At 36.7% G+C, this 16,052-nt stretch overlaps 1 protein-coding gene across 1 annotated transcript in view; it reads right to left on the bottom strand.

Moving 5' to 3' along the window:
• The window catches only part of LOC114045332 (disintegrin and metalloproteinase domain-containing protein 2-like), a 131,908-nt gene that overhangs the window by 85,474 nt on the left and 30,382 nt on the right, over positions 1–16,052 (bottom strand). The gene's annotated exons all lie outside the window — the stretch shown is intronic.

Below are 16,052 nucleotides of genomic sequence, written 5' to 3' on the forward strand. Positions count from 1 at the left end.
ATTTTTAGAGAAAGAGAAAAGGTGAAAAGAAAGAGGGATTTGTGGGTTTATTTTAGTGATTTCTATTGTTAATAAGGAACAATTCCCTGGTAAGTGGAAGGTTTCTCCTTTAATTAGGGGAGCATTGTATGACTGAAAGAGATGAATGTGACCATTAAAGAGTGAAAGACTCAATGAAATGAATTAAACTGTCTGTTATGCTTACTCAGTGCTTGGAAAACATTTCACTTTCATGAACGGTTATGTTGTGTTCAAAAGTGTTATGGTTTTAGAGGACATTCCTACCATCCCCTATTTTATTCCTTCTCTTGCCCAGTCATCTATTTAAGGTTTAGAACTGCTGAAGTTGATTGTGTTGATAAGCACTTATTTAACACTAGCCTGCCCCATACAGCTCTGCTTTAAGATTAAGGGTTCACATATGTTTTCTTAGGCTGTAGGCTGTTATGGTTCCCCCAAGCTGACTTTGCTTAGAGCATTTTTACCACCTATTACTAACAAATCTCTGCCACTGCTTTGTAGAAGGACACTCACTCCTGCCTATTATCTCGATACCTGCTGTTTAAACTTATTGCACACAAGGGGTATTTTTATTTGTGAGGGTGAGGGGGAAGGATTTACAAAGTTTATGTTGGGCCTAATTTGTTAGAAAAGTGGGTCATGGCTTAGGATGTCCTAAAAATGATTTCCCCAAATGCTGAACTGCGCTGCTTCTGTACTACTGGACAATGCATATTCTACTTCCTGTTATCCCATGCGCTGGCAAAGTACTAGGCAGAAAACATAGGCCTAAGACACCCAAACTGCTAGCATAAATTTTATTTGAAACAAGGATGCAGTGAGAAGCAAAGTGTATGAGATGCTCCTTGATTTGTAAAGTACTATATTTTGTTGCCTGTGCTGCCTACAAATTACTATTCGTGGCAGAACTTTTTGCCAGAAAAATGCTTACTTGTGAGTCCAGATTTCCTTTTGGGGTTTTATTTTCTTGTCATAGAAATGAAGGCACATTTAAACTTTTGGCTTTGGAGAAACTCAGTTCTTGCCAAGAAAAAAAAAAGTTTGGAAAAAACCCTGAAATCTAGATTAATCACCACATTGAAGAGCACTAGGTATGTTTTTGTCCCCAAATCTCAGGAAAGTTTTAGGTAGTGAAACTAGTTTTTCTCTGTTGGTGATTTCAAAGGAGTGTGCTTTAGGATTTTGTGTTTAATAATACTGTACTTTAATTGCAATCTTAGGTATCTATAGCATGAGTGGCCTTGTGAGTTTGTTGAAGTGTACGTTTTTTTCAAAGGTAAATTTTAAGATAAAAAAATTTTATATATATTTTCTATATATATGTATATATATATATTATATATAAATAACTAGAAAACTTTGTGGTGCACAAGCTAAGTGCTGGATCACTAAATAACTGTCGCAGGAACCATTTATGTAACATTTTTCATTTATGTACATTTCTCTTATGGGAAGCTATATTGCCATGGTAACTAAAACTTTACAATTTAGTTCTATCCTTATGGTGTGAATGAATGCTACATTTATTAAATAATAACAAGTTCAGTACTGTTTTTATACTTTATTGCTACAGGGGATTTTAATTTAATGGGATTCTTTAAAAAATAAAATAAAAGTAGTTGCTTGACTATTACAAGCAACTTACTAGGTCATTACTAGATTTTGAAGATAATTCTTTGTTGTGTCAAGAATAACCTTTCATATCATACTTCACACAGACTTGTAGTGCCCAACATTATTTGTAACCATCAAACCATAGTGAGTGTGTTTGTAACCAGTATTGTGGTATTCTGTAATTGTATTGCTAAAAATGAATTATTGACCTAATAAATAGAATGTTCTGCATTTATAAAAAGAAAGTATAGCAGATGACAAAGAAGAGTTGTATTAGAAAAAATGAATACTATACCATAAATAAATTTATTCCATCTATATATAATGGGAGAGGCAGTGTGGTATAGTTAGTAGAGAGAAGAACCTTGGAATCTGAAACTCCTGTGTCCAAGTCTAGCTTCTGACACCTGAATTACCTGTATCACCTTGGGTAAATAACAATCTCTCAATGGCTCAAGCAATTTTCTAAGATTCCAAGCTAAGAACAGGTGCTGACCTACATTGATAAAAGGAAAATTCCTCCTCACGAATTTCCTGCATTTATGAAATCACAGGCCCAGTCCAATTTTATTAATGTGTAATAGAACAGTGTTTTCCGACTAGTCATTCTTACTCCTAAGCCACATCTAACTCAAAGGTATATATTTTTCATTTATGGGATTTATAGATATGGGCAAGATTCATGCAAAATAAGAGGGCATGCGTGAGCTGCATTTTGCTGTACCCATATCACTGAGATCATAGTTCCATTCAAGTATGTAGCTGATGTCCCTAAAAACAGATGAACAGATGTGATGAAGGGAAAAGGTATACTGTACAACATCCCTAAAAGATAATGGTGTTATGATGCCATTAAAATTAATACTTCTAAATGGATGAAAAGATAAATAAATGGAATAATTAAAATAATAAACATTTGCACTTGAAAAGTACTTTGTATTTTTCAGACTTTTATATATTAGTATATTTATTATTTTTTCTAATTGATATCTTTAACATTTTTATGAAGTAGATTGGACAACTATTATTCCCATTTTAGAGATAAGGAAATAAAAGCAATGAAAGTGACCTGTCTTGTTTTACACAAGTTAATAACAGAACTTCTATATGAACTTAGATCCCTTCACACCCATTCAAGACCTTTTCCCACTCTCAGTCACTATACATTTTTTCTTCACAAAAACTCAGAATTGGAATGGATATCAGAATTTATCTACTCCAAATAACACATGAACAATCTTCCCACCTCCACCCTGCAAGTGGGCATATAGATTTTGCTTGAAGATTTCCAGTGACAGGTAAACAAAATACTGCAAACAAACAATAAGCCACAAGCATTTATTAAGTGCCGACCATTTGGCAGTGATAAGCATTGTGGATACAAGTACAAGCAAATACATTTTAATAAGAGAATACACACAAAACAATACACAAAAGGAGAACTGAAAATCAGTTGACTAAAGGAGGTAGCTGTGCAGGGACGTAATGACCAAGTCTGGAGAGTCAGGTATGGCTGGTCTGGGACCTTTTCCCAAAATAAAGGTTCCAGAAAGAACTCACCAGTTGGAGATGGTGCCCACAAGCAAAGAGTCAAAAGGCAGCTGAGAGGGGCAGCTAGGTGGTACAGTGGCTAGAACACTGGCCCTGGTGTCAGGAGGATCTGAGTTCAAATCCAGTCTCAGACACATAACATTCACTAGCTGTGTGACTCTGGGCAAGTCACTTAACCCCACTGCCTAGCCGAAAATAAATAAATAAACAAAAGACAGCTAGGCAACCCATTCCCCTTTGGGTCTTAACAGGTAGTGATGTCCAAGTAGAGACTAGGTGACTACTTGTTAGAGAAGTTGTGGAAGGATGCCTATGTTAAGTTGGACTGTATGACTTCTTTGATTCCTTCCAATTACAGTATTTTATGATCTTTTATGGTACATAGTGATTTTCAAAATTCCAATTTCCCATTTTATCAATATCAATAAAATGAAGAAGTTGGCTTAGATAATCTTTAATATCATCATTAAATCCTATAATATGAGGTGTAAAGTTATCAAGTCTCTATGCACACACCTTTTAAAAGAAGCTTTTCTGTTCTGTTAAAAGATTTATTTTGCTATTACAAGAAAATGGTGGTATGTTCAGATCTACTATTCAATCAAAATTCTGGCAGCTATTATGTAATAAGCTCCAGGACATTTCCCATCTTTCTTCAATGAGCTCAGTGCTTAGCTCACAATTTTTTTTTGTTCTTTAAACTCATACTAGAGAATTTAAAGATATGTATTGATATCACCCTAACTTCACAGTTCCTCAACTTACTCATTTCCTATAACCTACTACTCCACCACATCTCAGCTACACACAAAGATAGTCATACTTTGGAGTTTGCCATTGCCCACAAATGTAACTTGCACATTCATGAACTCTGACATGTCCTTATCTAATCATAATCGTTATTCCACCTCTCTCTCTGTCGTGCCTCCCCAAGCCCTCTTCTTTGCCCTTTTCTATGATTTCCATTGCCTCAGTCTTATAATTCTCTCCTAGACTTCATCCCTTTACTAGTTACATTTTCCTCCTTTTCTCATATTGACCCTTTAGTGAACCACTTTGCTTAATTGACAAATCTTAATGACCTTTTTCTTAATCTTCCTCCTTCTTGACCTCTCTGCTGCCTTTGACACTGTCAATCATCCTCTTCCCCTTGTTCCTCTCTTCTCTCCACATTTTCATGGCACTACTCTCTTCTGGAACCCCTCCTGGCTATATCGCCAAGCTTTTTCAATCTCCTTTGTCAAATCTTCATCCAATGTCACCAGATAATGTACCTTGGGTGTCCCACAGGGCCCCATCTTAGGCCCTCTTCTCTTCTTCCTCTATACTATTTCACTTGATGATCTCATCAGCTTCAATGCATCTAATTATCATTTTTATGCTGATGTTTCTCAAATCTACTTATACAGTCTTAACCTTTCTGCTGACTTCCAGTCTCACACATCCAACTGCCTATTGAGCATTTAGAACTGGATTAAGGTAGACATCTTAAACTTAACATGTCCAAAACTGAATTCGTTATCTTTTCCCCAAAACACTCCCCACTTCCAAACTTCCTTACTACTGTTTAGACCACCACCATCTTGCCAGACCCCAAAGCTCACAGCCTAGGGAGGGATCAGTCTCAATACCCCTCTTTCTCAACCCACATATGCAATCTGTTGCCAAGGCCTGCTAACTTCACATCTCTCACAATCACCCCCTTCTCTCATCTGATACAGCTGCCACCTTGCTAAAGGTCTTCATCAACTTATACCTGGACTATTGCAATAGACTGCTGGTTAATTTCCCTGAAATGTTTATCTCCATTCCAGTCCATCTTCCACTTAACTGTCAAAGTAATCTTCCTAGAAAGCATGTCTAACTACATCACATCCTCTACTCAATAAGATACAGTGACTCCCTATCACTTCCATGATCAAATTTAAAAAAAAATTCTGTCTAATGTTGAAAGCCCATTATAACCTCTTGCAATTGTTCAGTCATTTCACTCATACATGACTCTTCATGATCCATGGAATTTTCTTGTCTTAAGAATCATTAGGGGATACAGCTAGGTGGAACAGTGAATAGAACACTGGCCCTGGAGTCAGGAGGACCTGAGTTCAAATCCAGCCTCAGACACTTAATACTTAGTAGCTATGTGACCCTGGGCAAGTCACTTAACCCCACTGCCTTGTGAAAAGGAAAAAAAAAGAATCATTAAATATCTGGAGGCTACGACAAACAAATAAATAAATAAACCTGGCCAACATGTTTCAAGAAATCATGAAAGAAAACTTTCCAGACTTTTTAGGAAAGGAAGACAAAGTGAAAATCCAAAGAATCCACCAATCACCTCCTGAAAGAAATCCCCAAGTGAAAACTGCCAGGAAGATCATTGCCAAAATCTAGAGCTTCCATGTCAAAGAAAAATGTAGTCATGTAGTCAGAAGGAAAGAGCTCAAGTAGTAAGAAACTATGGTCAGAATCACACAAGACTTGGCAGATATGATTATAAAGCGGCAGATAGCTCAACGTATATCTTTCAGATCTAAACAAATCTAAAAATTAAAATGAACACAAAAGAAGTTAAGAACCTGAATAGGATTTTAGGAATGTTAGGTATAAGTTTCTGCTGATAATTGAATACAAATAGAAAAAGTATACATGTTTCTCAACTGTATGTGGGACTTTAAAAAACTGGCCACGTATCTTGGCATAAAAACTTCACAAGCAAATGCATAAGAGCAGAAATATTACCGGCAAGGATTCAATAAACATTATGTTCAATAAAGGGTTATTAAAGAAAAGATTAAAAAATAATTGCAGACTAAGTAACTTAACCCTAAGGGATTAGTGGATTAAAAATCAATCACAAAAACATTAGATAATTTCATTGAAGATTATGGGGAAAAAAGACAAATTACAAAAGATATCAGGAAAAAGAAAACTAAAAAACCTTGAATATAAACAGATAAGTCAACAAGAAAAACAGTGACAATACAAAGAAATATGACCATCAGATCTAGTAAACAAGGTCAGGCATCTACAAATAAATATTGCAAAACAAATGAAAATGATTCAATTTTTGATAAGACAGAGGACCCCGTGAACTGTGAGAACATGGAACAAGAATATACTGTTCATTAATGGTTTAAAAGAGAAATGAGAATTATAAGAACAGAATTTTATGACTTGCACAGCAAAAGTAATGAACAGAATCAAAAAAATTGAATCTGCAATAGCAAACTTAACCAAAGAAACAAAAGAGAGAAAAACAGATTAGGAATATAAATAAACAGAAGGGAAGGACAATTTAAAGGAAGAGAAATAAAAAACAACAACATTAAAAGAAAATATGCTCACTATGCCAGCAAAACATACAGATTTTGGAGACAAGGTATGTAAAGAAAACCCAAGACTCATAAGTCTCCCAGAAAAACACAACAGGACAAAAACAACTTAACACCATAATGTAAGAAATAATAGAAGAGAACTTCGTAGAACTTCTAAACATAGAAAATGAAACTCCAATTGAAAAAATTCATAGATTGCCTCCAGAAGGAAAAAAAACACAAAAAAAACTCAGCCTTCAAACTCTTAAACACAGAGCGGTTAAATATAACAATTCAGTTCAGAAACAAGTTATACAAGCCGTCAGGAGAAAGACCTTCAAATACAAAAGAAAGGACATTCAAATAACACAAGACTATTTTTCACTCATTAGAAAAAGGAGGAGAGAATGTAACAATGTGTTCAAAAAGCAATGGAGCTCAAGAGGCTAGGCCCAGTTGACCTACCCAGTAAATCTGAGACTTATAATATAGAACAAAAGATAGACGTTCAACAATAAAGAAGCATTTAAAACATTTTAAGAAAGGAAACTAGACTGAAGAATTTATTTGCCTCTCATCCCCAAAAACAGAAATGCAGGAAGAGTGAATAAATTCATTAGTCAAGGTCAGCAACAGCAACAGAGACACCAATAAGAGACTTCTAAGTGGACACTAGAAAACGGGGGTGGAAATCTGGCAGAGGTAATAGTGAAGAGGTGGACAGGGAGCTTTATGAACAGATCCTGGGCACAAACTGCCTAGAGGCAAATCAATACATTTTTGTGGGACTGCAAGAAAACATAGGAGGGTATGTTAAAGGGGAGAAGGATGGCAAGGAATATGTGAGATTGCTGGGTCAAATCAAGGCCTTGCAAAGAGGGGAATATGATCTCTATGATTTCAGAAAGAGAAGATCCTATAGCTGAGTGGGTGAGGAGAAGGGAAGAAGAATTGAAAAGGAGGGGGAAAAAAGGCAGCCTTATTTTGATGGTACAAGGGGACTCCATTAATGAAATGCTCTTATGGGAAAGAGAGATGGTCCCTGAAGGAAAATGGGCACCTTACTCTGAATGTGGCTTGGGGGATTTGGTGATTTAAAAGTCTGCTTAACCTAAATTGGGAGGAGGGGATTTGGAACCCCTGAGGGCAAGCAGCAGCTGATGGAGTGGGACAGCATGGACCCAAGGAGGAGAGATTTTGAGGCAAATAGGGAATAAAGGTAAACAGGGGAGGGCATAGATCACTAGTGGGCTACATAATCAGGAATGAGTAAGGGATGGGCCTTACCATAAATCAGTGTACTCTCTGACACCTACAGTAATTGGCATTGTTCTGGGAGTGAACCACAATAGAAAAGGAGAATTCACAGGGTGATCTCTGCAATGCAGTTGCAGAAAACCACCTAAATGGGGGAGCCTTGAATGGATACCTTGGAAGCTTTGATTGCATGAGAAATGTAGAGGAAAAAAAAGAGACTCAAAAATCAGAGAAGGAGGGTCTAGGGTAGACAGGATGGATAATAAAGTGAGTGAGAGAAATCCTTTTTAGAAAGGGGCACAAAAAATGAATTTTAAAAACTAATGAACAAAACTTGTTGAAGGGGAGGAGAGAAAGAGTCAATCTATTTGACTAAGAAGAAAGATGGGGAAAAAATTATAAAAACTGGATAAAAGCAGGAAAGAAAAAGGAACTAACAAACAAAACCCCACAGAGGAGGGGCTAACAAATGGGGGGATTAGAGATGAGGGAAAAAGAGACAGAAGGAAACGGGTCACCTTAAAAAAAACATTAAGGTAAAAATTTGGTAGAACTCTTTATTTTTTCAAATAGTTTATATAATATTGGAATTAATTGTTCTTATAGTGGAATTCACTTGTACATCCATCTGGTTCTGGGGATTATTTCTTAGGGAGTTCATTTGTGGCTTGTTTAATTTCTTTTTCTAAGAAAGAATTATTTAAGTATTCTATTTTTTCTAGTTAGAGCAATTTATTTTTTTAAATATTCATCCATTTGACTTAGATTGTCCATTTTATTGGCATATAATTGGGCAATAATTGCTTTGATTTCATCTACATTGGTGGTGCATTCAACCTTTTAATTTTTGATAATGGTAAATTGGTTTTCTTCTTTTTTAAATAAAATTAATCAATGGTTTGTCTATTTTATTTTTTCATAAAATCAGATCCTAATTTTATTAGTTCAACGTTATCCTTAACTTTCAGCTTTATTAATATTTCCTTTGATTTTCAGGATTTCCATTTTTGTTCTTGATTAGGAATTTTTAATTTGTTCTTTTTCTAATTTTTTTAGTTATATGCCTGATTTCTTGATCTGCTCTTTCCTTTTTTTACTGATGTAAGCATTAAGAAATATAAAATTTCTCCTAAATACTGCTTTATCTGCAACCCACAAATTTGGATGTGTTGTCTCATTGTTGTCACTATCTTTAATGAAATTATTGTTTCTGTGATTTGTTCTTTGACCCATTCACTTTTTAGGATTAGACTATTTAGCTTCCAATTAATTTTTAAGCTATGTTTCCAAGGCTCTTTATTGAATGTTAACTTTAATTGCATTATGGCCTGGAAAGGCTGCATTTAATATTTCTTATTTTCTGCATTTGTGAGGTGTTATATCCTAATATATGGTCAATTTTTATGAAGATGCCATGTATATCTGGGAAAATATATATATTCCTTTCTATCCCCATGCAATTTTCTCCAGAGGTCTCTCATTTCTAACTTTAATAAAATTCCATTTATCTCTTTAACTTCTTTCTTATTTTATGGTTAGATTTATTTAGTTCTGAGAGGGGAAAATTGAGGTCCCCCACTAGTATAGTTTTGAAGTCTATTTCCTCTTACAATTCAATGTTTCCTTTAAGAATGAATGCTTTAGAGGGGAAGATTCTGGGAAGATGGCAGAATAGGTCAGAAAATCCCAAGCTCTCCAGATTTCCTTCACAAACAAGACAAAATAGCACTTCAAGGTGAATGGAGAGTGGCAAAAATAAACAAGAGCTGGGGCAGAACAGTAGCATTCTTGGGACAACTTTGGCCAGCATGAAGGGTAAACACCTCCAGGCTAATTCCACTGAAACAACAAGTGAGAAGCCCTGGGGGTGGCTGGTTTGGGAGGTAGCCTCGACCTCAGCCTCAGGAATTTTCACAACTAGGACATCAGGTGTCTGAGCAGGGAAGATTGAGGGAGCCTCTGCTGACAAGTGACACCAAGACCAGCTGTGCTGCTGAGACATGGTCCTGGGCAAGAAGGAATCAGCACACACCCAGTGAGTACTGAAGCAGTTGGGCAGGGATGCTGCTGGCTGTGGGCACTTAAAGGAGAGCTGAGTTCTTGCTCTTGGTTCCAGGCCAGAGGGAAGAACTGAAGGTCATAGCCACTGGAGGGTTCTCAGGGAGTAAGAGCATTTCCAGCATAGTGTGCCAGAGGGCCCTTAGCTGTGGCTTGGAAGGGGAAAGGAGTGCAGAGGTTGGGACCAGGACAAAGCTCAAAAAATAACAGTAAGAAGGACTTGGGGCCAGAGGCCCTATCTTCCATATCCCAGGGTCAGAGGTGATTATAATAATAAACTGCTAAAAAAATTAAAAATAAGCAGGCAAAGGAGAAAGAACCCAATCATAGACAGTTACTAAGGGAATAGAGAAGACTGGGGTTCATCTTCAGAGGAGGGTACTGAAGCAAAAAAAGCCTCTCCTACCTCAAAGAGTAGCATCAAATGGTCCCCTGCCCAAAAAGAATTCACAGAAAAATTCAAAAAAGATTTCAAAAATCAAATAAGAGAGATTGAGGAAAATTTTTTTTAAAAAAGTAAGAACAATCCAAGAGAAACAAGATTATGAAAAGAATGTCAACCAACTTAAAAAGGAGATCCAGAATCTTAAGGAAGAAAACAAATCCTTGAAAATTAGAATGGGGGGGCCGAGCCAAGATGGCGGAGTGAAAGCAGTGACTTGCTTCAGCTCTCCCCCAAAGCCCTCCAAATACCTGTAAAAAATGGCTCTAAACAAATTCTAAAGCAGCAGAACCCACAAAAAGACAGAGTGAAACAAATTTTCAGCCTAAGACAACCTAGATGGTTGATCAGAAAGGTATATCGCGCCGGGCAGGGAGAGGAGCGCAGTGTGGCATGGGTGCACAGGCTGCAGTGAACCTGGAGCAGGCCTCAGAGGGCTGATTCATTGGCAGCTGTGGCGGTCTCCAGACTTCTCAACCCAGGAACGCCAAAGACAACATGGAAGGTCAGTGGGAAAAGTCTGTGACTGCAGTGAGAGAAGGAGGTAGGTCTCAGCCGCAAGTTCCAAGCATGGCCTCTGGGGCAGCGGCTGCCTCCTGAGCTCCCGGGTCACAGACTGAGGGGGAATCAAGTGGCTGATCAGAGGGGAACTGCAGAGATCTCTCTGCCAGTGCTGAGGCAGGAATCTCTTGCTTTGCCTATGCTTGGATCTGGGTCATAGTTCTGAGGGGCAGTCCTGGGGTGAGGAGGAGCACTGGCTTGGTGGAGCCTGTTGTGACGGTGGAGAGGAAACTCCTTGCCCCTTATCATACCACCTTGGAAGAACTGAAAATTTACAGATCCCTAGAACTATCTCTAAAAACAGCTGTACAACCCCCAAAGCTTGGGACAATACATTCTCCACATTGGAAGCAGACTCTTACCTTAACAAAGAGTTTAAAACTCAAGTAATTGGCTGGGATCATGAGTAAACAGCGCAAAAAGAGTCAGACTATATCATCTTACTTTGGTGACAAAGAAGATCAAAACATACAACCAGAAGAAGACAACAAAGTCAAAGCTCCTACATCCAAAGCCTCCAAGAAGAATATGAATCAGTCCCAGGCCTTGGAAGAGCTCAAAAGGGATTTTGAGAAGCAAGTAAGAGAAGTAGAGGAAAAACTTGTTAGAGAAACAAAAGTGATGCAAGAAAATCATGAAAAACAAGTCAACAGCTTGCTAAAGGAGACCCCAAAAAATACTGAAGAAAATAATACCTTAAAAAATAGCCTAACCCAAATGACAAAAGAGTTCCAAAAAGCTAACGCGGAGAAGAATGCCCTAAAAAGCAAAATTGGTCAAATGGAAAAGGAAGTCCAAAAGATTACTGAAGAAAATACTTCCTTAAAAATTAGAACAGAGCAATTGGAAGCTAGCGACTTTATGAGAAATCAAGGTACTGTAAAACAAATCCAAAAGAATGAAAAATTAGAAAACAATGTGAAAAATCTCATTGGAAAAACAACTGACCTGGAAAATAGATCCAGGAGAGAGAATTTTAAAATTATTGGACTAACTGAAAGCCATGATCAAAAAAAGAGCCTAGACATCATCTTTCAAGAAATTATCAAGGAAAACTGCTCTGATATTTTAGAACCAGAGGGGAAAATAGAAATGGAAAGAATCCACCGATCTCCTCCTGAAAGAGTTCCCCAAAGGAAAACTCCTAGGAATATTGTAGCCAAATTCCAGAGTTCCCAGGTCAAGGAGAAAATATTACAAGCAGCCAGAAAGAAACAATTCAAGTATTGTGGAAACACAATCAGGATAACACAAGATTTAGCAACTTCTACATTTAAGGGCCCGCAAGGCATGGAATATAATATTCTGGAGGGCAAAGGAGATAGGAATACAACCAAGTATCACCCACCCAGCAAAACTGAGTATAATACTTCAGGGGGAAAATGGTCATTCGGTGAAATAGGGGACTTTCAAGCATTCTTGATGAAAAGACCAGAGCTGAATAGAAAATTTGACTTTCAAATACAAGACTCAAGTGGAACATGAAGAGGTAAACAGGAAAGAGAAATCATAAGAGAGTTATTAAGGTTGAACTGTTTACATTCCTGCATGGAAAGATGATATTTGTAACTCAAGAGACCTTCGTCAATATTAGGGTAGCTGGAGGGAAAAAATTATATGTATGTATATATATAGATAGATAGATAGATAGATAGATAGATAGATAGATAGACAGACAGATACATAGATAGATTGATAGAGGGCACAGGGTGAGTTGAAGATGAAGGGGTCATATCTGGAGAATAAAATTAGGGGGTGAGAGAATTATACTAGGAAAGGAGAAAGGGAGAGGTAGAATGGGGTAAATTATCTCACAAAAAAAAAACCAGAAAAGAAAAGGCTCTTACAGTGGAGAGGAAATGGGGGAAGGTGAGAGGGAATGAGTGAATCTTATTCTCATAGGATTTGACTTAAGGAGGGAATAACATACACACTCAATTGGATATGGAAATCTGTCTTACCCTACAGGAAAATAGGGGGGAAACGGAAGAAGACAGTAGGGTGATGATAGAGAGGAGGGCAAATTGGGAAAGGGGGTAATCAGAAGCAAATACTTCTGAGGAGGGTCAGGGTCAAAAGAAAGAATAGAATAAATGGGGGCGAGATAGGATTAAGGGAAATAGAGTTAGTTTTTCACAGCATATCTACTGTGGAAGTGTTTTGCATAACTGCACATGTATAACCTATATTGAGTTGCTTGCCTTTTCAATGACGGTGGGTGGGAAGGGAGGAAGGAAGAAAATTTGGAACCCAAAGTTTTAAAAACACATGTTTAAAAAAAAATGTTTTCAGGGGTAGCTAGGTGGCGCAGTGGATAGAGCACTGGCCCTGAAGTCAGGAGGACCTGAGTTCAAATCCAGCCTCAGACCAAACACTTGCACTTACTAGCTGTGTGACCCTGGGCAGGTCACTAAACTCCAATTGCCTTTTAAAAAAAATGTTTTCACACGCAACTGGGAAATAAGAAATACAGAAAATGGAGTACAAAAATCTATCCTGCTCTACAGAAAAATAGAAGGGGAAAGGAATAAGAGAAGGCGGGGAGAGATAGAAGGGAAGGCAGACTAAGGGAAGGGGTATTCAGAATGTATGCCATCTTGGGGTAGGGGTAGGGGTGCGATGGGGTGAAAATTTGGAACTCAAAATCTTGTGCAAATAAATGTTGAAAACTAAAAATAAATAAATTTATTAATGAAAATTAGAATTGGGCAAGTTACAAGAGACAAAGAAATAAAAAAAAAACAAAACATAAAGAATGAAAAAATAGAAGAGAATGTGAAACATCTTATAAGCAAAACAACTGATGAGAACAAATTAAGAAGAAAAAACATAAGAATAATTGAACTACCTGAAAGCTACAATCAAAAAAAAATAATCTTGATATAATAGCACAAGAAACAATTAAATTGTCCTGAAGTGTCAGAACAAGAGGGGAAAGTAGAAATAGAAAAAATCTACCCATCGCCACCTGAAAGAGGTCCTATGAGGAAAACCTACAGGAATATCGGAGCCAAATTCTGAAATGCCCAGCTTAAGAAGAAAATATTACGAGCAGCAAGAAAAAAATAATTCAAATATGGCAGAGCCATAGTTAGAATTACACAGGACCTAGCAATGGCTACACTAAAAGATCACAGGGCTTGGAACACTATATATAGAAGAGCAAAAGAACTGGGATTGCAGTTGAAAATATCACACTTGAAAATATCAAGTATAATTCAAGTATAATCTTGAATGAAAAAAAAAAAGGATATTCAGTGAATTGACAGACTTTCAAGATTTTATTGCAAAAAGACCAGAACTAAACAGAAAATTTGACATACAAGATCCAAGAGAAATATAAGGTAAACATTAAAAATTGATTACAAGGGACTCAATAAGGAAAAATTGTTCACTTTTTATATGAGGAAATATAAACTATATGTCTAAGATTGTCATTAGTAATTAGGTAGTTCAAAAGAAAGAATGAAGTAGAACTGAGTATGATATGATTCTAAAAAGCAAAAAGATGTAGGAAAAGGCAAAAAGAGTAATTATTTCATACAAATGAGGTTTGATAGGAAGAACTGATACAGAGGTATGAAATAGGGGAGGAGGGTGGGTAGTTCTGGAACCCTACTCTCATCATAAATGGGTTAAAGAGTAAATATATGTGTGTATATATAGATACAGATATATGTATGTATATGTATAATAGTCTTCTAAATTCAGAAAGAAATAAGAGGGCAAGGGGATAGGGATGGAGGAGAGGATAAGGATGGGATAGGGAATAGGATAGGTGGGATATAGAAGGGTGAGTAGATTAACAGAAATGGGATGAAGAGGGAACAACATATATATTTAGAAGTATATAAAAATTTTCTAAATTCAGAAATAAATAATAGAGTAAGGGGATAAAGCAGGGGGAGAGGATAAGGGAGGGATTCTTGGAAAGGGGGTAGGTTAAGGAATAAGAGGGCAAGGTAGTGGGTAGAAGTAAAGTAGAGGAGTGTGGAGGAATGGGAATAGGGGTGAGAAAAAGTGAGGAAAATAAGGAGGAAAATATACAACAAGTATTACAACGAAATATACAACAAATAATTACAACAAGTAATTATAGTTCAGAATGTGAACAGGATGAATTTATCCATAAAACAGAAACTGATAGCAGATTAAAAATTTGAATTCCGCAATATGTTGCTTTTAGGAAATGCTATAAAAAGGAGAGATACACACAAACATAAAGTGAAAGTTAGAAGAATAATTTATTACATAAAAAAGCAGGGATAGTAATCATGATTTCAGACAAAGTTAAAGCTAAAATCAGATTTAATCAAAAGAAAAAACTGGGAAACTACACCACATGTCAGCCATATTAATCAATAGTTTTAGACCATAGAAACATATCACTAGACACTATAAAGAATGAATGTTATGCCATTTGGTATATATATGTTTAGTATTGATACTGATATTGATGTTGATGTGTATGGGACCTTTTGGCAAAATGTAGTTTTCCTCATTATCTCTTAATTGGGTCTATTTTTTGCTTTTGCTTAGTCTGAGATCATGATTGTTGTCCCTATCTTTTTTACTTCAACCAAAATGTAATAGATTCGATTTCAGCCCCTTATTTAAACCTTGTGTATGTGTTTCTTTTTCAAATTTATTTCTTGTAAACTACATATTGTTGGATTCTGATTTCTAACTCATTCTGCTATCTTCTTCAATGTTATGGGTGAGGTCATCTCATTCACATTCACAGTTATGATTACTGCGTATTTCACTCTAACTTATCTTCTTTTGTTTGTCCTTATTTTTTTTAACCCTGGCCCTCTTCAAAAGTCTGTTTTGTTTCTGACCACTGCCTCATTTAACGTGCCCTTTTCCTTATCACCTCCACCCTCTGTTATTCTCTTCCCCTCCTACTTCCCTGCTGGGTAAGATAGATTTCTAAACCAACTAGGCTTGTAAATATTTTCTTCCTTCTTTGAACCAGTTTAGATGATAGTGAGGTTCAAGCATTGTTTACCCTCCCATTTTCTCATCCATTGTACAAGTTCTTCCTGGCAAACCTCTTTTATATGAGGTGATTTTCCCTTTTCTATCCCTCCCTTCCCCCTTCTCCCAGTGCATCCCTCTTTCTCCACCCCTTCATGTTTTTTTGGAAATCATACCAATACAATCAACTTACACTCATAACCTCTGAGTATGTAGACTGCCTTAACAATAATGTTCTTTAGAGTTACATA

The sequence above is a fragment of the Vombatus ursinus genome, unplaced genomic scaffold (genome assembly GCF_900497805.2).
Source record: "Vombatus ursinus unplaced genomic scaffold, bare-nosed wombat genome assembly UNPS02014778.1, whole genome shotgun sequence".
Taxonomy (NCBI): domain Eukaryota; kingdom Metazoa; phylum Chordata; class Mammalia; order Diprotodontia; family Vombatidae; genus Vombatus; species Vombatus ursinus.